A 25,320-nucleotide genomic window follows, 5' to 3' on the forward strand; every position below is an offset into this window, starting at 1 on the left:
GTCGGACATTTGTATTTTACCGCTGGAAAAATAGTCTGAGAGAGAACAGCTGAAGACAAACAGAAGAGTGGTCGAGCCGTTATTGTGTAGTCATGGAAACGGCGCCGCCGTCTGGGCGTCGGACGGGCGTCGTAAAGCGCCGCGGCGCCTTTCTGCCAGGTCCGAACTTGATTATAAGCCTTATTCAATGAAAATATCTTCCTCTGGGTTATATCAGTCTGAGAGATTTTTTACAGATTTTTAAAGTTGTCCCTAGTTGTTCTAGGAGACTCTGAATATCATGCGACGAGTTGATCAGTCTGGAAATGTTGATTGTGCAACCATACGGGTCTACCTCACGGGCCGGAATGTGAAATTACCGAAAACACAAATATCGGAAGGCAAAGATCGAAAATCGAAAGATCTTAAGTCGAAAGATCAAAAAAAAAGGGTGCATGGTAAACGGTACATACTCACGTACATACTCACTTAATTTGCGCGAGCAGGATACAACAGGAACAAGAGGAACAGGCTTTTCCTCCCGTATTTTGCGCGCGCACATTAATACGGGAGGAAAAGCCTGTTCCTCTTGTTCCTGTTGTATCCTGCTCGCGCAAATTAAGTGAGTATGTACCGTTTACCATGCACCCTTTTTTTTGATCTTTCGACTTAAGATCTTTCGATTTTCGATCTTTGACTTCCGATATTTGCGTTTTCGGTAATTTCACATTCCGGCCCGTCACGGAGACCACTTTTAAATACACTTAATTTATATTAATATTTAACTAATATTTATTATTCAATTTATATTAATATTTAATATTCAATTTACATTAATATTTAATTTATATTAAAATTTAACTAATATTTCATATTTACTTTATATTAATATTTAATATTTAATTTATATTAATATTTATTATTTAATTTACATTATATTTATATTTAACTAGCTTAACCCGGCATGCATTGCAATGCCACAATAACGCATGCAATTCCCGTTTCCGTTTTTGGGTGAATTTTTTCACACAAACCAACGCCCCGCGTTGGTTTGTGTGAAAACAATAACTCATGGAAGTTAAATCGCAATCAGTTGAATGGCTGCCATAATAACGCATGCAATTCCTGTTCCTGTACCTGTTTTTGGGCGATTTTTTTATAGAAACCATCGCGGGCATGCACACAATAACTCATGTAAGTTTAATCGCAATCGGTTGAATGGTATAGGAACGCATTTTTCCGTTTACGTTTTTGGGCGATTTTTTTTACAGAAACCATCGCGGGCATGCATACAATAACTCGTGTAAGTTTCACCGCAATCGATTGAATGTTATAGGAACGCATACGTGACAGATAAACACTGATGTTTATATAGGGACATATAATATATGTATATAGATTGTTTAATATGAAAAAAATGGTAAAAACTACCTACTTACCTATGTATAGATAAACAATATAAAAATTAATTAATTAAATAAATTTTCAATAGATGGCGCTTAATGCTCAGATACTTATTGCGCTAGTGGAAATATTGGTAGCAAACAATATATATACATATATATATATAGAAGTTTTTTGTTGATCTGTTATTTTGTTGGCAGTTTTTTAACTGTGACGTACATAGCCAGCAGCATAGCTCGGACGTTAAGCTTCTGCTTACCGTCAAGAAGGTGCCGGGTTCAATCCCTGAATGAAAAATGAATTTTTCAGAGTATGCTGTTGGTCAGACCTGGATTTGTGACTCCAGGTTGATCGTTTCCTATCAGAGTTTGCCAATTTTCTCTGATTTCATTGTTGAAACGGTTCCCGGAAAAAAAAAAAATTGGCTAAAATTCCTTCCTACCTACTATGTCACCACTATTTGAAATTTGATGGATGTACAATAAAAATGTACAATTCATAGATGTCTCGTTAATTTGCGAGTTTTTTCAGTGTCTCGCAATTCAACGACTTATAATAAAAAAATGCTGCATTTGTATTTGTAATTGGCCAGGAAGGCGCATTGGGATTTACCTGTAAGGCCTTCCTGGTATATATGTAAAATAAAAAAAAAAATAAAAAAAAAATATGTATGTCAAATTGAAACGACTATTATAGTACGGCGAGCGTTATCGCAAACAGACACACACACACACACAAACATACAGAATAGCGATATTATATACATGATAATGTGTTTGGATACTTACCTTATATGTTTAGCCTGCAATTTTGATATAATTATATTTTAAATAAAATAATAAAAAAATAATACTGCCCTGGGTGATTTTTCCTCGTTCACTGCCCGCTTTCCCGCAACATAGCAGACTGAAGGCTATCACCGTTATATAATTTCCCAAGATTTTTCGTCTGGTAGGTATCCATAATACATTCCAGTTCAATGTATCCTCACTCACTTCCATTTCCATGTCATTTTTTCATACACCCACACACACATAGCAAACTTTCAGCAAAGAAAATACCGCTTTCCACTAATCAAATAGTCCCCCACAATCAACCATCGAGGCATCTGGCACATAATAAACGACCACATTAAAATTGACACAGTATGGGTCCACGACCGACGACCTTACCCTTCCCCTCGTTTCCCACTTCCGGATGGGAAAAGCTTTTAGTTTTTATTTTCTCTTATTTGCTGCGAGTCAACAACATCTCCGACCGGCGAAACTTACGTAACGGAGACTGAAAAAAATCCATCGAAAATTCTTTTAACCATTTGACTGCCAACCATATCGATGATGGGCAATTTTATCAAATCTCTCTAGATAATTGAAACAAAAAAAAAGCTTTTTATTTAGTAATGGAACTATATAAAAAAGTATATCTAATATAGAATTTGGAAAGAGACTATGTATGTACATATGTATGTTTGCAACCTACGTTCGTTGGTTCGTAGACGACAAATTCGATTTATTATTTTTTCGATTCATAGGCGCCGATTCAATTTTCTTCGATTCAAAGGATTCGAAGTCGTCGGGGGTGAAGGCGGCGGGAGCGCAGCTGCCGGGAGCGAAGCCCTAGGGGTCGCAGGCGCCACCGGGGAGGCAGCCGCAGAGGGAAAAACCCTAGGGGGCGAAGGCTCCGGGGGCGCAGCCGCCAAGGGCAAAGCCAAGCCTCTGGGGGCGAAAGCTCCGTGGGCGCAGGTGCCGGATTCTGGTATGCATATAATTTTGAAAGAGACAGTATATATGTTTGTTTGTTCGTGACAGTTAATTTAATAAAAAAAAACAAATGAGTACTTAAATAAATTTATATAAAATAAAACTATTCAAATAAATTTAATAAAATGTTTACTATTAGATCAGTCATGTTTAAGTGGTTTATATTACAATATAAGTAATAAAATATAAAAAATAAAAATAAAAATTTTATATTTATATATGTAAATATATGTATGTATATATACATATGTTTATATATAATAATGTTTCAAATAACGTGTTTCGGATATATAATAATGTTTCATAATTATAATCCTGTACTAAATAACAGTCTTAGTGGACCCAATTTGAAGTAAATATGTACATATATATATATATATATATATATATATATATATATATATATATATATATATATATATATATATATATATATATATATATATATATATATATATATATATATATATATATATATATATATATATATAATATGCATTCTTGAAGTAATGCAACGATGATTAATATTTCAATCAATATTTTGATCCCAGCTTAAATTAATGTAATTAAATATATTATTTAAAGCTTTGAATGAAAAGTACCTTTCAGCATCCACACTATTGACGGGACACCAAATAGATTTTAGAGCGGCACAACCAAACTCTTCATATTTAATTTTTCTTGCCATCAATAATAGCAATATATCCGGTGAGGATTAACTTTTTATATTCTCTATTAATTGTCTAAAAAAGTGCTGATATCCTTCCCAAGATTGAGTCTCTGTTAATACATTAAACAATGGCAGGTTTCTAAAAAACGAAACTGTTTCTTTAACATTAATATTAGATTTTGAACCTGCCACAGATGGATTGAATAGTTTACTCAATGTTTGAAGGAATAGATTTGTCTCATTTAGTCTTGAGTGCGAGTCTAGTTTTAAGACGCTTTTTTAAGCAGCCTTTTGGATACACAGCTCCAACTGCTTTCTTTTGTTTAAAGAAGTAGACAAAAGCAGTTGCTTGGTTTCGACAGGAAAAACACCGTCTATGGTGAACTGCAAGCTCTGTTTTATCCCCTCAATTTCTTCACATAATAAATGGGCAAAGAGATAGGAAGACCCTTCTTAATTGTCTATTAATTTTATGCAAATTTCACTTTTGTTTGTTATTTTAGCATCTATTCGCATATTTTACGAATTGAGCATCTATTAACATCTATTCCGAATTTTAGCATCAGTTAAGCATTAATAGCAAAATGCCCAAAATACGTGTCTCTAGTCATCAGACATCATAGATGATGTGCTTAACAGTCAGAGGGTTAACGCAATTGCTGAGAACATCTTTTCCGATAAATCGCACATCTTAATACATTTTTGCAATTAATTTTTTTCAACTCCTACGCGAAATCCATCTCGTATAATAAACATGCATAGATCACTCTTCGACTCGGTATCGACGCAAGTGTGTGAGCTTTCATCTAAGTGCGAATTTTAAATATAATATATTATATATTGTTGCGCACAATGCGAAATCTATAAACGGATTTCATGAATTGAATTAAAACGGTTTTAATTTAATGGTTTTTTGCGCAATGTCGCTTCTGATTTATTCGTTTTTATTGCTCAAACACGTGGGAGTCGGATCATTTTAACATTTTCCACTGTCATTGTTTCCCCTTTTCGAATCGCCTTTTAAAGAAAAACTCATTGCAAATCACACTCACATATTTGTTGTTGTGTAATTCAATTGAATTAACTTATTTGTAGAGTTCATAAGATTTATTGGCCTGAGACATCCCTGAATTGAAACAGGCAAACACATAAAAGTAAATAGTGTTTGTTCAGGATCGTCGCACAAACTGTTGTGTATCTGAAAAAAATTCGTTAAAATATAAAGTTTGAGTAAACAAGACAATTGACGTAATAAAAACATCTAAAAATTTATATTGCAAGTTAGATCGTACGACTTCAATGCTTATTTTATTTATGAGTATTTCGAAACTGCTTACGTATACGTTTTCATGTAATGTATTAGTTTATTTTTTTATATTCATGTGAAAAAACATATACCAATACACGATAAGTACGTAAGTACATTTATTTTTAAGCTTTTTATTACACATTATTTTAATGTCAGAATTAGGGATTGCAATACCGGTTTACCGGTAAATCATCAAAATTAAATTATCAATTTATCACGAATAAAGCCAGCAGTGTGGCTTAATGGTAGCGTGAATGTTTAGCACCAAGTGATCAGTAGGTTCGATCCGCTATACTGCTGATCGTTTCTTTTCAGAGTTTGCCAATTTCATCTGATCATTATTGAAACGGTTCCTCAAAATTGGCAAAATAATCATCTATCCTGTTGTCACACATCTTCTGTATTTATTGTATGTACAATTTGTAAAAATTATGTACAAATCTAAAATCCATAGATGTCTCAATGGATTAATTCTGTAATTAATTATTTAATTGTTATTTCGTGTTCTTCAGCTTCTGGAAATAAAGTGATTTATGTAATAATAAAATGCTGAATTGTTTGTAATTAATTGTCCAGAAAGGCGCATTGCGGTCTTCCTGTCAAGCCTTCCTGGTATATTTCTATGTAAAAAATAAAAATAAAAATAATATTCAGGCACATAATTGATAATATTACATTAAAAATCAATGCAAATGGCGTATTGTGGATTAGGTTGTCTGGAATTTGTTTGTTTTTAGTTGTGGCCATTTTAAATTAATAAAATCACTGGTAATCCACAATCCAACCAATTCGTAATAAATTCGATCTGACGGTTGTTTCAATTATGATTGAAACTTCAAAATAAATACCGGTAAATACGGGCACGTAATTGCATAAATTACATTAAAAATCAATGCAAATGGCGTATTGTGGATTAGGTTGCTTGGAATTTGTTAGTTTTCAGTTATTAAATGTGGCTATTTCAAATTAATAAAGTCACTGGCATTTCACAGACCAACCAATTCGTAATAAATGTGATCTGACGGTTTTTTAAATTATGATCGAAACTTCTAAATTGTCGAAACTTCAAAATGAATATATATATGATTGCTAAAAATAAAATTAATTTATTTTTACGAATTTACTTTAATGCATTTATATGACATTATTCACCTGAGATTTATTTTTAATTAATTTTTATTCAAACTAGGTTAACGTTTTTACGAAAAGTAACCACATTTATTTATTATAATTTATAATTTGTAATTATTATTATTATATAGCTTATTATTTTTATGATTGTGTTAAATGTATTGTTTGTGTATATAAACATATATGTATGTATATGTTTTGTTTTTGTCATGTCTAATTTCTTTAGTTATTATTTTGTTTCTTTTCTGTTATATTTTTGACCATTGTGGTGCATTAGAAATTCCTGTAATGCTACATTGGTCTAAATTTTAAATATAATAAATTATTAAATAGCAAGTTGCTAATGAATTATTTCATAATTAACAATTTTAAACTAAAACTAACAACCATAATATAACAAAACTATAATTAGTTACCCTAAAATAATAAAATAATTCCAAACATTACTTACATATATAATTACATACAGCTAACTAATCTATTAAAAAATAGTTTCATCATTTACCGGTAAATCCCTGTATACAAGTAGTATGAAAAATCATTTACCATTTACCGGTTTATGAAATTTGACGGTAAATTATGTAGATTCCTTGTCAGAATATATACGACACCAAATTTCTATACCATATTTTGGCAATGAGTAGAAAATAAGCAACTCCCAATTATTTTAGTTTAAAATTACATAGTTTAAACCTCACCAATACGTATCACTTCTGTGGTATGTTAAATATGCTTTCATTAATAAGGAATATCGATTGCTTTTAATTGGGTTAATATTTTTTCCGCGATGCATTTTGGTGCATTGTTGCACATCGAGTCGCACACCTACACGTTCGGCTCTCCCTTAAAGTCACGCCCACCGTGTTTTTCGGTTTCTAAAGCAAAAACACAAAAGGTCGTTATCGTAAATTGGCATTTAAAAACGACACTACTTGATTACGTATATTCACATCGGTGTGTTCGAACCGTTTAGGGTTGCCGAAGGCCAGGCGAGATGACGCGTCACTGCATTGCACTACGCAACTGCATGTACATACAATGTATCTGCATAGAATATGCACTTGCAAAGGAGACAATGTTAGAAATCGAGTGCAGTTTACTTGGAAGCGTTTGCATAGGTGTCGACACTGTTTTATGAAGTGCAAACTGCAGGTAAACGTCATCCCTATAAACAGTAACGGTCATTGAAAACGACGTGTGTTATTTGAATACAAATTTACATGTTTATTTTCATATCATTGCGAAATTCGTATGATATGGATTTATGCTTGTGGATTAAAAGTTTTATTATTAAGAGGGCTGGATACCCGAAACCTTAATTTTGTTGCCGTTCCTTTCTTCGATATATACATATATTGAGTGAATGCGACAATATATATATATATATATATATATATACATATATATATATATGTATATATATATTGAGTGAATAGATAATACCTACTTTAAATCGACAAAATCGAGGTTTCGTATTCTCCAGTTTTCTCCTCCGAAACTTGACCAATTTAAAAAAAAAATCAACATCGGTATGAGAAAGATATGTTCTATGTTTGTGTCTTCGTATTTATTTTTAAATCAACCGTTAAATTAGCACGTTGGACCCTTTTCGTGGGTGTAAAAACGAGGCGATTTTATAGATTTTTGGTGGCTCCTAGGTCATAAATAGAAACATGCCTATGGTGGATATCCATAGCATATTAAAAAATAATTTCTTTAGTGCCATAATTGAGGAAGTGAGAAGTGTAATACGTTTGTGTGGACAAGGCGTTGGTGTCAAGCCTTCTTAAGATATATGATTATTAACAATTTAAAATACTTTTTTGAGATTGTTTTTATTGACAGATTGTACAAACAAAGAATCTTGATTATCAGATTTAAATAATTCGAAGCCTATATTAAAATAAAAAAATCTCATTCAATGTATATGTTATAGTGAAAGCATATTTCAAGTGAAAATATATTTTTAAAAATTCAAGCAGTGAAAATGTATCAAACAATGAGTTTACAACGTTTAACTCTATAAATTTAACCCTAACAACCCAATCTTAAATGAATAGGGCCTATCCTTACTTATTCTAACCTATCCTAACCCTTAAATAATACCAACGCTAACAATCTAATCTTAAATGAATAAAACGAACCCTGAAAATGTAAATGATTATGATTCCACTGAAATCAGTGACAATATATTTTCACTTGAAATATAATTTCACTGTCACATGCATATGTACTTCAACATCAACATGATCATCATCTACAGCCATTCACCATGCACTACTGGATTAAGATTAATTACATTCGTCTCTGTTTTGGAGTAACTCTTAAGGCGAAAGCACACTGAATCGAATGGCACGGGCACGTTCTTGGCCTCCCGCTGTGAAAATCGATTTGGTTATTTTCTTTTGAAAACTTTCTCCTACAGTACTTCCAATAAGGAAATCATCATTATCGAGCACCGTCAAACTTATGTCAATACAAGGAATAACTTAAACCTGGATTCCATAACATATGTAGATTATGCGTACTAGTGGTTTTTTTTAAATGTGCAAAACTATCTAAAAAAACACGTGCCTGTCTGCGACCTAATGTTAAAAATACAATGAAAAATGAGGCATGTGACGTGCTTGTGGTTTTCAGCTGTGATGGGTGTATCTTCATATCCCTGTCAATTCGTACGTAAGTTTCTCATACATTTATTCAAATATGGGAATCAATTATATCGATCATTGTCAAACCTATGTTAATACTAAGATAAAATGCCATTGAAAACACTTCAGGGGGTGAGTTTTGCCACGGATTGCTTGCATGCGCCACTCTACACTCAACATCTCACACAATTTCATCCGCCTGTCTCTTTTGAGCCCTCCCTTGCACCCTTTTATATTCTCTCGGGTACTATTTGAGTACTTCCTTCGTCCATTCTTCTAGCTATTTCTAGCTAGCTAACTCTATTTTCCTTTTTTTCTATTTTGCTCTTCACTCTCTCCACTATATTTACTACCCTTAGCATAATTCTCATATACGTATTCCAATTTCTATCTCTCTTCGTTATTCTGAGCATTCAATATATTTAAAGTACCACTATTGATGTGACAATGGGCGGACCACGTGGCTAGAAGAATGGACGAAAGGTGGACGAAAGAAGTGCTAGGATGGTCCCCGAGAAAATGCAAAAGGGTAAAAGGAAGACTGCAGGGAAGATGGGTGGACAAAATTCGGAAAACTTGTGGTGTGAGATGGATGGGCCATTTTGTGAAGTTAATTAAATAATACACTTGGAAATATGTTTCAACTTAAATGTTATATGTAAAATATTGAAAAATAAATCAAATTATTAATTCAATTTTCAGTATATGCCGTATAAAGAACATTGCTAATACAAATTTGAAACCGATTTTAATCATCAAACGTCTTTTCGACATCCAGTTGATACAAAAATCGAAAAATTTTCAATCTGCAACAAAACAATATGAATTCAAAGACCGTCACTGTACCTTTTAAATACATAATAAATGTATTTAAAAGGTACAGTGTAATGTGCAAGGCGCATTCATCCCCCAAGTATGCGGTATTCGTGGTTCTAGGGCCGCTTTGGGGATTAGCCCCTTTTGTCGAAAATGCCAAATATTTCCATGCCGAGACATTTGTCTGGGATCATCGAACGTGAGTATTTTTAAATAGTCTCGTCGTTTCTACCTACCGAAACTTCCACATGGATATATCCCATTTCTCGGTAGTCGCACGTTTCGTGAGAGCAAAGAATTTCATTCATCGTACGACACTTTTATTTACATTTTTTTTCCTAATATTTTCACTCACATTTCGTATCCGAAATAACCGTAAAGCCCCGCTCGAAAACTACCTGCTATCAAAAATAGTTTATCACTGCATTTCGGATCTAATTTTAACGTCCATACAACGCTTCGAGCTTTGCAAATTCGCGTTCAAACAATCGCACAATGTATGTATGAACCGTTAATGTTCTCGACTCGATTCAATGTTTATCAACAACGAATCCCAACCGATTTGATGAAACTTTTAAACTTTCCTTTGCTTAAGCTTCGAATGAATACGCTCGGTGCAAAATAATCTGTACGATCGATTCGGTCCAGTCGTATAGAATGTGATTTGAGTCAAACTTTTACGACCAATTTTATGGATGAAAGATGCTAATAAAGGACCAGCGCAGAGACCACCGTGCGATAAAGCGGTTGCACTGTAACATGAGCCGCGCCAATCTGCAAAAATATTTTTGCGTCCGTCAAAAATGACGGCAATTCTCTCTGAAGAATTTTATCACTTTTTATACTGATTTTTTATACTGATGGGAAATAGTCGTAAGACTTAAGCCATTTGTTTTTACGTTTACATACATATGCATATCCAGCTGACTTACTTAACTGACTCCGAAGTAAGTAAGTTACTTACTTGACTGACTGACTGACTTACTTACTTACTTACAACACAGCTGAACAGTGAAAGTAGGAAAGTAGGATTAAAAATGTACGTAGATAAGTCCAAACTAATGTTCAATAATTATTGCATATCGATAACATATTGCATGTCGATTGTTATTTATATTTAGGACAAATAAGACATACTAGAAATACAGAGACGTATGAAATAAGGATGGAATGCATTTGGACGAATGAATGCAGGTTTTAAATCAAAAATGCTACTTTGGCTGAAGAAAAAGATCTTCGATCAATGCGTTTTGTCAATGATGACGTATGATTGTGAAACTTGGACATTGAATGACTCAGATGAACTCAAAGAAGTATGGAACGTTGTCTACTTGGCATAAAGAGGAAAGATATGTAGTGGAATACGTGGGTGAGAAGTATGACAAGGGTAGTGGATAGAGTGAAGAGATTGAAATGGCAATGGGCGGGCCACAAGGCTAGAAAAATGAACGAAAGGTGAGCAAAAGAAGTGCTAGAATGGTACCCGACAGAATGCAAAAGGGTAAAAGGAAGACCACAGGTTAGATGGGTAGACGAAATAAGGAAAATGTGTGGCGTGAGATGAATGAGAGTTGGGCAAAACAGAGACGAGTTGAAAGCGCGTTGGAGAGACTTTCATCCAGCAGTGGATAGAGAATGGCTGTAGATGATGACATATATATACATATATGTAAAACGATTCTGTATATTACGATTTGAGTAGGCTTAAAACGGAAGTGAAACGAAACGATTTAGGGCTGAGATTCGCACTGGCGACACCTATCAGATATTTTGGAGAGTACGACAAATTGCGATTGGCCTCTGACGTTTCGATGCACATTAAATTTCTGCGAAGAGGGGCAAGGAGAGGGGGAATGTTTTGAAACGGAGTGTGGGGGATGTGAATGACTGTTGTTAACTTGTTTGAAACATTTTTTTATTTATTTTACGCACATTTTCCTAATTTCGTCCACCCATCTTCCCTGCGGTCTTCCTTTTACCTTTTTGCATTCTCTCGGGTACCATTCAAGCACTTCTTTTGTCCACCTTTCATCCATTCTTCTGGCCACGTAGCCCGCCCATTGCCATTTCAATCTCTTTACTCTATCCACTATGTCTACTAGCCTTGTCATGCTTCTCACCCACGTGTTCCGCTTCCTGTCTTTCCTCTTTATGCCAAGCATACATCGTTCCATACTTCTTTGAGTGCATTGGATTTTATGTTACATCTTGGCGTTCGGTGTCCAAGTTTCACATCCATACGTCAATACTGGCAAAACGCATTGATCGAAGATCTTTTTCTTCAGACAGAGTGGCATTTTTGATTTAAAAACAGCTTTCATCCGTCCAAATGCACTCCATCCTAATTTCATACGTCTCTTTATCTCTTCATCTTTACTACCAGACATGTCAATTATTTGACCTAAATATAAATAATTATTTACTACTTCTACTGGTTTATCATCTAAGGGGATGCTATCAGGCATGCAATAACTATTGAACATTAGTTTAGTCTTATCTACGTTAATTTTTAATCCTACTTTTCTACTTTCCCTGTCCAGCTGTGTTAGTCTGATAAGTAGGTCAGCTGAATCACGAGCTACTAAAACTATATCGTCTGCAAACCGAAAGTGACTCAAGAAGCGACCATTGATGCTTACTCCGGCTGTATCCCAATCCAAGTTCCTGAAAACTCCCTCAAGCACCGTATTGAATAACTTGGGCGAGATTGTATCTCCTTGCCTTACTCCTTTTCCTATGCTAAATCTATCTGTACCTGAAAAAATTTTAACCGAAACTGTGGCATTCTTATATATTGCAGCTAACAGCCCCACATAGGGTTCCGGCACTCCCTGTGTTTTTAGAGCGTTAAGTACTGCATTATGGCTAACTGTATCGAAGGCTTTCTCACAATCGACGAAACCTAACCTTTCTCACAATACACATACATATACATATGTATATGTATGTACAAAAATGATCTAACATGTTACATATAATGTATGTATGTTAAATAAAATAATATTTATTTTTATTATATTTCTATCATCTATTTTTACTTTATCCATGTACGTAGTAACAATAGATGAAGTTTTGTGAGCATGTGAAAATTCGAACTCGAGATTTTGACTGATTTGAACTCAGAATCGATTACTGATCACGTTTTCATGATCTAGAAAAAATGTGTGTGTGTGTTTTTGTATTTTGGGGATTTTTGAACACCGTTAGTCCTATCAAACTGAAAGCTTAGTATTGGTTACTGAAATTCTTATGGACACGACGTAATTTTTTTTCAAATTTTTAAGTTGACCCGAAATGGTACCTTATAGGTGTCCTCTTTTTTACAAACCTCTTTTATGTTTCACTTACGATTACAATTCAGGAAAAAATTTCCCTCTTATCCGATCGTTTTCATACTTTGCTATATTGCTCATTTTGGTCATCAATATAAGTAAATGGATCCTCCGCCATTACGATCGTGCAAAAATATCGTGAAAGACGCGTTTGAAATTTGAATTTCTGAAAAGTGACTGACGTCTATCCAGTTCTTAGTTTTAAACATACATAGATGGCGGTGGTAAAATAAAATTATTGGTATATTTATTCAAAATAATAATTTTATATACAAATTATAGAAGAGGTATGTTTTTAAAAAACTTTTTTTTATTCATTAAAAAACTTACGATCACTATTCAAGAAAAATTTTGGCTCTTATCCGATCATTTTCATACTTTGCCATTTTGTTATTTATTTGGACGATATGCATTGCATTATTCTTCGTCTGGATTGGATTGCATCGTCCGGAATAAAAAAATATATTTTTTTTATTACTTTAAATTATTTTATATTCATACATATATACATATATAGGAGCACTTTTTAAAAAACTTCACACGGTTGTTATGACGTCTGTACGAACAATCAGTGTGTCAGTTGACAGTATGCGCATGCGTATTATAGTAGTAGCGATGTACATACGAACAGTCAGTGTGACGAAATACAAAAATCAAAAAAACTACTTATTTACTAATAAGTCCTTGATTGATTTTTGAGGTGTGTTTTGCAAAATTTAATAAAAATATTCAATATAAGATGACGCACTGCCATATGTGAATATATTATAGGTCATCGAGAAGCCGAAAGCACCGACGGTGATGATGATGATGATGATACATGCGCTAGCTCATTTTTCACATCGGCTCATCAATTCGAAAAAGCCCCTCCCCCGCCAACCTCGACAGCTTGCGATTTCGCTCTCATTATGGGTGTCCAAAATTGAGTTGTTGCGGGTCGTTTGTTGTGTTGTGTTTCGATTTTTTTGTTTTGTTTTTGACGTCGGTGGTGTTTTGTTATTGTTTTTCAGTTTTGTTTTTTTTTTTTGGCATCCCTTTTGGTTTTCTTGGTGGTTGTATTGCGCGCGCGCACCTTGCGCCGCGGGCAGAGCGCACGGGTGTTAATAAGTTGTTTGTTTACGTTCACATCGTTGATCTTCCCTTTCTCTCGCTTTTTACGCCTTGTTTCAGTTCCGGAGAAGCTCAAACCGTGGCTCGCATCGCTCCCTGTTGACGTCGCAAGTCCTATACTTTAATCAGTACTCCAAGGTAAACTCATAAATCAAAAAAAAAAAAATTCGGATGTGACCATCCCATGACTTTATCTATGTATTTGAGGAATATAAGAAGGTACAAAACAAAATTCGACACTGAACCGTACAGACACATTCACATATACCGGCAGCATTATGAAATACTAATAGCTATGACAACATTTTCGATACAAATTGAGCGCAAATGTTTGGAAACTTTCACAAGACAAAAGTTCAGCTTCCGGTTGTCGGATTTTGTTCAATTTTTTTTTATTACTTAAAATCACTATCAGTATTATACACATTAAATATCAAGAAAATAAAAATAATTTAAAAGGTCAAAATAAAATAATGAAATATTGTTTTTAAAAAAAATACTACTTCCGGCTTACGAATTCTAACCAAAACCTTATCAGTTCTAAGATAGTACATAAAAAATACAAATATAAATTTTCTTCTTGATACTTTCTGGGGTGTAGACAGAATAGTGGCCACAACATTTTTGACCTTTCTAAGAGGAAAAAATCCCACTTCTGGTTTATAAAATTTTATGATTTTTTTTTATTTTCATCATATTGATACAAGAATTATACTTGAATTTTTTTGTAACGAGCACACATGTTTAGGGGTCGAAAAAAATAGTGGTAGAAAAATCGAACTAGAGTAAACTGCCACTTCCGTTGACGGATGCTTATCAAATTTTATAAATAGCTTGGTATTAACCTTAAACTTCTAGATATGAAATTTCAGTTCAATAAACCAAAAGGTTTCTGATAAAAACATAAAAAACCTCGATTCTCTAGTTTTATTTTCATCCCAATTATACTTGAATTTTTTCGTGAAGAGCACACATGTTTAAAGGGTCTAACTCTAAATAACTTGATATTAATAAGAGAGATAGAAAAGGATATGAAAAATTTTACAGGAAGTGCATCAATTAAAATCAGCAAACTGACATACTCTGATAGGAATCGATCGACCTGAAGTCACAAACCAAGGTCTGGACAGCAGCCAATAGTAGGTCTCAAACCCGTGACCACTCTGCTCGAAAGCATAATATGCTAACCACTACTCCACGCTGCTGGACATCGTAGCAGATCATGCTATAAGTTATCTAATAACAAAGTTTTTGTGCAACACATTGACAAATTGCTCCGTAAGTGGTGTCCAAAATCTACTGTGCACGAAACCCATTAGTTAGATTTGTATGATTCCAATGGGACATTTTCTCCATCGTAACATTTTTGTAACTTTTCATGACGATGAAGTCATTATTACTATATTTTTATTCAGCCATACAAATATATACTATACGTATCATATCAGAACAATTAATTTAAGAAGTTGTACTTCAATAACTTTTCTGGCCGATTCAAACCGTGAAATTTTCGATTCATAAGCAAAATAAGATCAAAAGAAGAGTGCGGCTCAAAAGGTGAGTTTGACAAATGAAATGGTGACAGTTTGAGGATCACTGCGGCGCCAAAAAGTCAAATGTGAATAAAAAAAGTGTAGCCGACCGCCGGAGCTTTAAGCTCGACTAGAGGTGCTTAATTAAAGTCTGATTCGGTTTGGCCACTAGAGTCGGGTGGTCCACTCACATGCGATCACTTTGCAAACAAATACATATGTGCATAAATAGGTCAATTAAAAATGATACAAATAATTCTTTTTTCGATGACTTATTTTTGTGTTAAAGCTCCGTTAATGGTTCAGACAAATGTCAAATGTCCGATGCAAATATGAGCACTCACTGCCAAATTATCATCATATTAATTATAAATAGGAATAAGTTAATATACATGTGTAGTTATAATAACACTGTAATAATAACACTGTTCGACAAATGACGACTTTTTTTTTAGTTCAGAAACGAGATATGACTTTTCTTATAGATCTATGCCCAGTGAACACGAATCTGGTAATAAAACATGTTGATTGGCTCGAGATTCGGAGATATATGTGTTTTTTAAATCGCGCGATTTTTCTATATCTTGGTGTTGTTCGGTCGATGTCTCAAAATATGTCAATTTCCTGTTCAGAATATTTGAATCTATAGTCGGGTATTTTATGTTTCATTTGTAGTATTTTTCATCTTTCAAATCTCTCTAAGCAGTCGTCCAGTTTAAATCGAAAGTCAAAATTACGTATTTTTACTTGGGATTTTTTTTCGTTTAAATGGGTTAATTGGAAGTGTGCTGAATTTTAAATCGGTAAAATTGCGAGCTAAAAGCTCATACTAGTATTTACTCGTATTTACACGAATCTGAATTGAATTAATAGGGATAATATATTAAATTGTCTTTATAAAAATTTCGACTATTCTTTTTTTTATTTTATTTTATTTTATTTAAAAGGCTCACCAACAATGTACATACATTACACAATATATTCTTTACATATTTATGATTCTGGTATATATGTATGTACATCACTTATAGGTGTGCACAATATTATTTAAGTATAATAAAAATTATTAAATGTTAAACAATTAATCTAGAATACAGTAGAACAATTAAGACAACAATAACAATAATAATAACAATAATACTTCGATTACAATAATAATAATAATAATAACAATTTCTTCCTAAACATCATAATGGAATCACTAAAAATATCTATATTACATCTTTCAGAGTTTACTTCATTATAGGTTCTACATAATCTTGTAATAGGTGCATTTAATCCGAGATTAATATTACAGACGGGGATATGAAAGGTTTTAGTTAAGGGGAATCTAGGGTATCTTGTAGATTAATAACAAAAATTCTATTGATAACTGGCTTTCTTCGATAAAATAAACGAATTTTTGTTATTAATAAATACAGAAGATTTGTGACAACAGAAAAGATGATTTTTTGCCAATTTTGAGGAACCGTTTCAACAATGATCAGATAAAATTGGAAAACTCTGATAAGAAACGATCGATTTGGAGTCACAAATACCCCCAAATCTAACCATTAGTATTGCGGATCGAACCCACTGATCACTTGGTGCTAAACATACACGCTACCATTCAGCCATACTTCTGGCTATATGACAATGGTAGTTGATATAGTGGATAGAGTGAAGAGATTAAAATGGAAGTGCTTGAATAGTACCTTAGAGAACTTAAAATAGTGCTAGGAAGGGTTTTGATGAGATGAGTACATGGATGAGATGAATGATTTAATATTGATTTTAAAATGGTTTTTATTTTTAATAATACATCTTATGTTTATTTTAATAACTACTGATACTAAAATAAGATAATACCATTTATAGTATTATCTTATTTTAATGTTAGTGTATAAGGCATAATGGGAAATATAGCTCAAAAAGCCCAATTTATGTATATATGTACATAAGTTGTTCAAAACAAGGACGAATGGAAGTTTGTTTGAGAGATTTTCATCCAACAGTGGATGGTGAATGGCTGTAAATGATGATGATGACGATAAATTTAATAATTTAGTTACATTAAATAAAAGTATACATTGTTGTTTTATTTTATCAATGCAATATACCTACATATGTATATTAATATTTACGTTCATGTAATATTTATATTTTAATCATAACATAGAGCTTTTTATTCGTATATCATTAAAGTTTTGAAATAACAAACATTAATTAATAAATGGAATTCAATTTCTACTGTATATTTAAATATATGTATGTAAAAGTTATAAATAGATTGACAGTATTCTTATTATAATTATGTATACAGTATCAACAATTTACTTTAGTAGTTATTAAAAATACTAACTGAAAATGATGGTTAATGTTATTTATGAATGGTTTTAAAATCTACATTGTTCGCATATTTATGAATGGCTATAAAATCTACATCGTTCGCATAAAAGTTCGAAAATGCATAAGAAATAACGACAAGTCGATTCTTGTCGTTATTTTTTAATACAAAAATAGTCAAAAACATGCTATAGGATTAAAACTTTTTCATGTTGATGTATAATGTATATGTTGATTAATAAGATATATGTACATATGTATGTATATACATAGAACCCATTTGTATTGAGAAAAGCTGTACTGTTCATCCTTCAAAGGTTAATTTTGAAAGCCAAGTTTAGCTATTCGTTGAGAACAGTTTTTATGATCCTTTTCAACAGTGCTATAATATAATGTAATAATAATGTCAATTATGAAATAAATTAATCTTTATAAAATGGCTACTTTTATATTTTCATATCCGGGAGAAATTCTCATCTAGAATGTACGTATAAAATCAGTGAGATACTGGGAATACTGATATTTTTTAACCAGATTTAGAATTGAAATACTGATTATTTGAAATACTGATATTTTTTAACCAGATTTAGATTTATCGAAAACATCAACGAAGCAAGTTATCCGTCGAGCTTTGGAGGCTCGTTTTATACATAACAACACACCGAAATTTAACAATCCAAGTCACATGTCGACGAACGAATCGTAACTTACGTTCTGGTTCATTAATTCGGAAAATTAAGGATGCGAAAGTGCGGCAAGACCGAATCAAAGCTCGATTAAGCTCTCGGTGTGGACATTAAGCGATCGCTCGGACACGAACACGCAATTTGCCCGACGAGGAATGCGCCGCCGCGCAAACCTAATGAAAATCGACCGGCATTCGCTTTATCGCCGAAAGATGAAATAAACAATAAAAAAACAGCACCAACTCTAAAATGGAAGGGCTCATTTTAATTTGGGCTTAATCATGGACGTATGGCGAGAGCACGCGAACGGCAAACTGGTCTCTAAGCTGGCTCGCGCGCGCCAAGCATTCCTCTCGACCCGACTCGACCACCTACCGATTTTTTTTCACCAACACTCCAGGCTATATTGGCAATGAAAACTCCTGTAAACTATAAACAAAGTCTTTTACTTTGCTTTTGTAATATTTCATATCGTGGGAAACCGTGGGAAACTAAGGAAAATCAACCAAAGTACTTTGCGCTGTCGAGCCATCAAAATCTCTTACCTTTTTTGACTTGTGTACTTTTTTGTATACCATTCTGAAAATTGATGACATGATAAAAGATTTTTTTACATTTTTATAAAGCCCCATATTTCCTCCCCCTTATAACTTTGAATCTCGTACATATTTAAATCTTTACTATACATGCAGAGCAAAGTTGAGTCAAAATTGCGTAGAGTTAAGGATGAATATATGAATAATGAATTTGAAAATATAAATTTATAAGACTCAAAATGATTTTATCTTACTATAAAGCTGAATATGCACTTATAAAAACTCATAAAATTATAAAAATATATCATGTGTTTTAAGTTTTTGGTGAAAAAAATCTTATACAGGGCTTTTACAATACTATTCAGATTACTTTGTGGAAGTTATTTATTTTACTTATGCAATTGATTGTAAGGTTTTTGATATTGATAAAGAATATATATTATTGTAAAAAATAATGCAGGCTATTTACACGATACATTGATATTTAAATAAAATTCCATTGCAACTTCTATCCTCTTATTATGTTTAATTTGAGTGTTTAATTGTCAATTGAAACTTTTCAATATTAAAATATGAATATTGTATGCAAGATAAATAAAGATTTAGTTAATATTTATATATTCAAATATTATTTTTATGAATGAATCACATTTATATAATTAAGTTACATATTTACACAATTTTGGCAATTCGTGTGTCACTTTCGTTCCGTTTATTGAAAGGAAAAAAAACACTAGTAATATTTACAATATGGTGTATAAAACGAAAAACAGTGATATAACGATGAATGTTTACGTTTGATTTAATTTGAGAACATTCGTTTACACTATTTAAAATAAATATTATAAGTTGAAAAACCGCAATTTTTCCCAGTTGTATTTGAAATGCGCGCATAGGCATGTAATTATACATAATTTGAAATGTTACATTATTTTGTTGCAGTATTAATAATGGCGCATCGAAACACCGATGCGTGCAAATATTCAATTTATTAGTGATATATCGGTTTTTAAGTAATGAGACGTTCATGCGAAAAAATGCGAATAATGAACCACTTATAAAATTCCTGTTCGCGCCCAATCTCGTTTCGAATGCGAAGAATGCAGAAAGGGGTTAACCCGAAACGAACAATAAAAAATCGAAATAAATAAAAAATCGCGCGCGAAATAAATAAAATGAAAATTAAACCAAAAAAGTCCGGCACAAATAAGCGGACGATTTTTTTTTTTTTAGTATTATTTTTCGTATGGAGAGTGAGTGAGTGTGGTAAGGAGGCGAGCCGTCAAACGGACTGATATTTTTCGGGTTCAATTATACGATGGCGATAATAACACGTTGTGCTCCAGGCCCAGCCACTCGTTCATCATCAGGTAGTTGTTGGTGATCCTCGGGGGCCACCTTTGCTGGAGCCGCTCTGCCGCAGATTCTAAAAATGCTCACTCGACCGCAAAATTCCACCGGCCAATACTTTTTAATGTTCATTTTAAAATGAAACTTTACACAGTGAATCGATTTTGTGCGGCTGGACACACCACGAAGTTTCGCAACACTGAAAAATTGCATGAAACCTGAGTGGGACATCACAAACCTAACCTGTTTCCCACTTGGTGTGTAGATTTTGCGCAAGGAAGTTACAATTGTGTATATCTTTACCAGGATGCGGTGCATCCGCTCTAAGATCGCCAGACAAATTGAACGACAGATTAACGGACGGCTGCTTTAAATGCAATTCTCGTCTTCTCGAATGATAGATTGCACATCAGATGACGGGTAACCTTTCGATGTGCACAGATTCAATTATTGCAATTGAGTTGGATCTTTCAGGCGAGTTTAATAAGGCAATATTCGATAAGTTCCGAATCTTGCCTTATTAAACTCGCCAGAAAGATCCAACTCAATTTTAATAATTGCATATGTGCACATCGAAAGGTTACTCGTCATCTGATGTGCAATCTATCATTCGAGAAAACGAGAATAACGTTTAAAGCTGCCGTTCTGTTAATCTGGCGATTTTAGAGCGGATGCACCAAACTCCTTTACCATGGTGCCATTAAACGTTACATAAATTAAAACAATATAAATTTTAAATTCTACTCAACAATGGTTTCCTTCTGGACTTAATTCCTTCTGAAATTAATTCACTTTCTTATAACGAAATATTGAAAATAATGAATCTTACTACACTGGAGACGAGAAGAATAAGAGGCGACTTAATAATAAATAATCATTATAAATGTCCTATGTTCAATCTTATTACATTTAACGAAAACTCACCTCAGAGGTCACTCGCTTGGACTCAAAAATGAAAAATCTAATATATTGATCAGAGATTCCATCTTTTTAAACAGAGTGGTTTCAGTTTGGAATAGTCTTCCCAATAATATTGTGGTTTCCGATAACCTCAATATGTTTAAGAATAAGCTTGATGTATTTCTTAAACTTAAAGGATTTCTGTAATTCTTCTTTCCCAATATCTAATTTTCCAATATCTTATTTCTATTTCTTGTTTACTTTTTTCTCTCTTATTTTTATTTTTATTTTAATATTTTCATTTTGAATGTATTTTAATTTTTTCTCGTTTAATTTACATATAAGAAATTAAACCCCTTGGGTCTATCAGCTTTGCCGCCTCCCCTAAGTATGTTAAATAAATAAATAAATGGTGACAAATAGATGGTAGATGGCCATTTTGGTGAGAAACCGTTTTAAAAATTAAATCAGATAAATTGACAAAATCTAATTGAAAAAGATCAACTTGGAGTCACAAATATCCACAAGTCTAACAAGCAGCAATTGAGTTCAAACTAGGGATTTATTGTGTAAATGATGTTGATTTTTTAAGAATTAATTTATTTAATGATTATGATTTATGATTTATGATTATGTAGGAATCAATTTTGACCTTTTCTCTCATTAGCATGTGGACTAGACAAAATTTCTATATATTTTTATTGTGTTTCGTGTTTATTTTTATTTTTTTACATATTATTGTATTACTTTTATTTGTGTTATTGTATTATTATTATTTTTTAATGAATCTTGTTTACATGTTACCGGCCAAAGTAGCACTTTGGGGCAACCTGCAAAGTCTCTATGGTCTAAATTTAATTTAAAAATAAATACATTTGTAAATAACGTCTCAGTGATGTAATGAATTAATGAATTAGCCAATGAATGAACCGCTTCCTTTTTCAGTTCCGGTTCTGGCTTCATTTTTCAGTTCCGTTTCCGGATTCTTTTTTCAGTTCGAGATCCCGATTCCCATTTCGGTACCGTATCCCGATTCCTGTTTCAGTTAAATGCAATAAAAATATACATATGTGTGTACCTTCATAAATGTAATTTTATTTTATTTTATTTTATATACGGCCGCAACTGAACTTTATTTTATTTTACGGCCGTAATTGAACTTAAAATATAAAATATTAAAATAAACACAAAAATATGTATAATGTAATAAATTAATTTAAATAATTTGACAATTAACATATTTGTTTGAAACAGATACTATAAGATAGATAACGACTTTTTACAAGCAATCAAACATATTAAAATAAATATATGTATATATCATAACGTAATAATACAAAAGAAAGTTAAAATATTCTAACGTATGTATTTCAGAGACTTGTCGATTATTTGGCGAGACTAAAAAAGAAATCTAAAAAAATTGTGTTTTTGTTCTAGAATAGAATAGAATCTTATAGTAGAGTCAATGTATGCTTTTATTGTTTTTTTTTTTTTTATCTATTGATTTAATTATTACAATTATGTATTATTTGTAAGACTTTTGATAATAGCACGGCACTACTATGGCCTAATTTTAAATTCAAAATAAAATAAAATGAAACTCCAAAATTGGATTTTAATTTTTACTAATAACTACATTTAGCCAAATTCTGGAGCTACTATCTAAAGACGCAATATATGTATGTATGTATGTACCGGCCCGGCTCAAAGCTGCAGCAGACTAGGCACGTGAACTTTGAATAAAATATTTTATATTCAACTTAATTTGTCTACTCGAAGTTATAATAATGACTGTAAAATATTATAGTTTACGAGGAACGCAGGTAGTCGACTGTCAAATATCAACGACTCACGAATAAAATTTTTCAAACAATAAACTGTCGGTATGAATTGTTAATTGGAATTGTATTTTAATGAAATACTACTGAAATCTAACGTTAAACTAAATATACATATGTATATATTGGGGATGGACTAGTTTCACGAAATTAAATATCTCAACCAATCAAATGTAATAGTTTCTAAATTTAATTTTATGCTTTTTTCAAAATATATTCCATATTATCCACGTATTTGCTTTTGCAATGTTTGTTTTATTAATTTTCATTAATAATATATGTACATTTATTGAACATAAATCATGCCTATTTTTAATAAAAAAAATGTAAATTTAATTTTATGAGCTTCCTTGAGTATGCATTTACATACATAACATACATATATACCATTATTTATTTTCAACGATCTTCACAAAGCAAATATATAAAATAATTGTTAACATAATCATATATAAGAGACTATTTGAAAAACAACATCTATGATGTTTTAATTTTGGCAAAAGTCTTCAGCTAGAGTGTACGTAGTTCTACATATGCACATTTTAAAACAGTGACAAATCCGGTAGTTACAGCAAAAAGAGTATCAAAAATATATAGCGTATAAGTTTGAGAGCCTTCGTCAGTTTCGGAGGCGAAAAAGAAGTAAATAAAAGAGATATTTACATAAAAGCTAAGGAATTTCCACGAAGTTAATTGATTCGCGAGTTTTGTTCGATTATCGAAAATCTCACAACTATAGAGGATTGTCGGGATCGATTTTTAATTTGATGGGTATTAAATATATTGCAAAAATCAGCGTGCGACAATGTGGTAGTTTCTGCGAAAAAAACGGATCGTTGCATTAAATTTTTGCAGTCATCTAGGTCAAAATTCGGTAAATTATTTTTTAAATTTCACAAAAATAATTACAACTACCGACTTTGTATAATACTTTCTCTATACGCACTATAAATTAAAAAGCGAGCTACAACTAGTTGACAAAGGGTTCAATTTTGGAAAGTTTACTTTTCTTTTAGACGATCTCCTTTACGCTTCAATCACGCATTTTGATAGCTTTCGTAACGATCGCATTTATTACGGCGAAAGCTCGTTAACTCGATCGATTATCTTAAAAATAAATTTAATCCCCTTTTAATATCGCACCTATACATATAGTTGATTCCGTGTAACTAGGCAGAAAACGAAACGTTGATTTAGATTTTTTTATTTGAAAATGTTTGCACCAGTGTGCATTGTGCATATTGCGCAGTGCAATATAAACATATTGACACTTATGTGTGGGAAACCCTTTACTAGGCGTTTTAACCAATTATTTAATATGAAATTTTATAATATGTAAACCAGCAGCGTGGACTAGTAGGCAGCATATCATACTTTCAAGCGGAGTGGTCACGGTTTGATCCCCACTAGTAGCTGTTGGCCAGACCTTGGTTTTTGACTCCAGTTCAATCGCTTCCTATCAAAGTTTGCCAATTTTTCCAATTTTAATTGAAACGGTTCCTGTAAATTGGCACTTCCTATCCAATCTCTCTTGCGAATCTCAAGTTATTCAGCTTCTTGAGGTTCGCCAATTTCTATAATAAAATACTGCAAAAAATTCTTCCATAGATGTGTCACTGTGGGTGATGTTTGTATGAATTTGTATTGTATTAATAATGCTTTTATTAATTGTGTTAAACTCGTCGCTTAAAGTCTCATTATCTTATTAGTCTGTTAGTACAAATATTTCATTATCATCCATCACTGTCATTTAAAATATAATTTATTTGTCTGGTAATTATTTTTTAAGACACCCAATAGGGGGGGGGGGTTCCCCACGTGTTCACGTATTTTTTTAATTTTTTATCTATACCAGGAAGGCCTAACAGGTAACTCCAATGCACCTTTCTGGCCAGAAACATTGTACAATTGATACAAGTATTATACAAAGTAAATACATGTCAATTAACACCCACACAGACATCTATGGTCAAATTTGTATAATTGCAGCG

This window comes from Arctopsyche grandis, chromosome 1 (genome assembly GCF_051622035.1).
Source record: "Arctopsyche grandis isolate Sample6627 chromosome 1, ASM5162203v2, whole genome shotgun sequence".
NCBI lineage: Eukaryota > Metazoa > Arthropoda > Insecta > Trichoptera > Hydropsychidae > Arctopsyche > Arctopsyche grandis.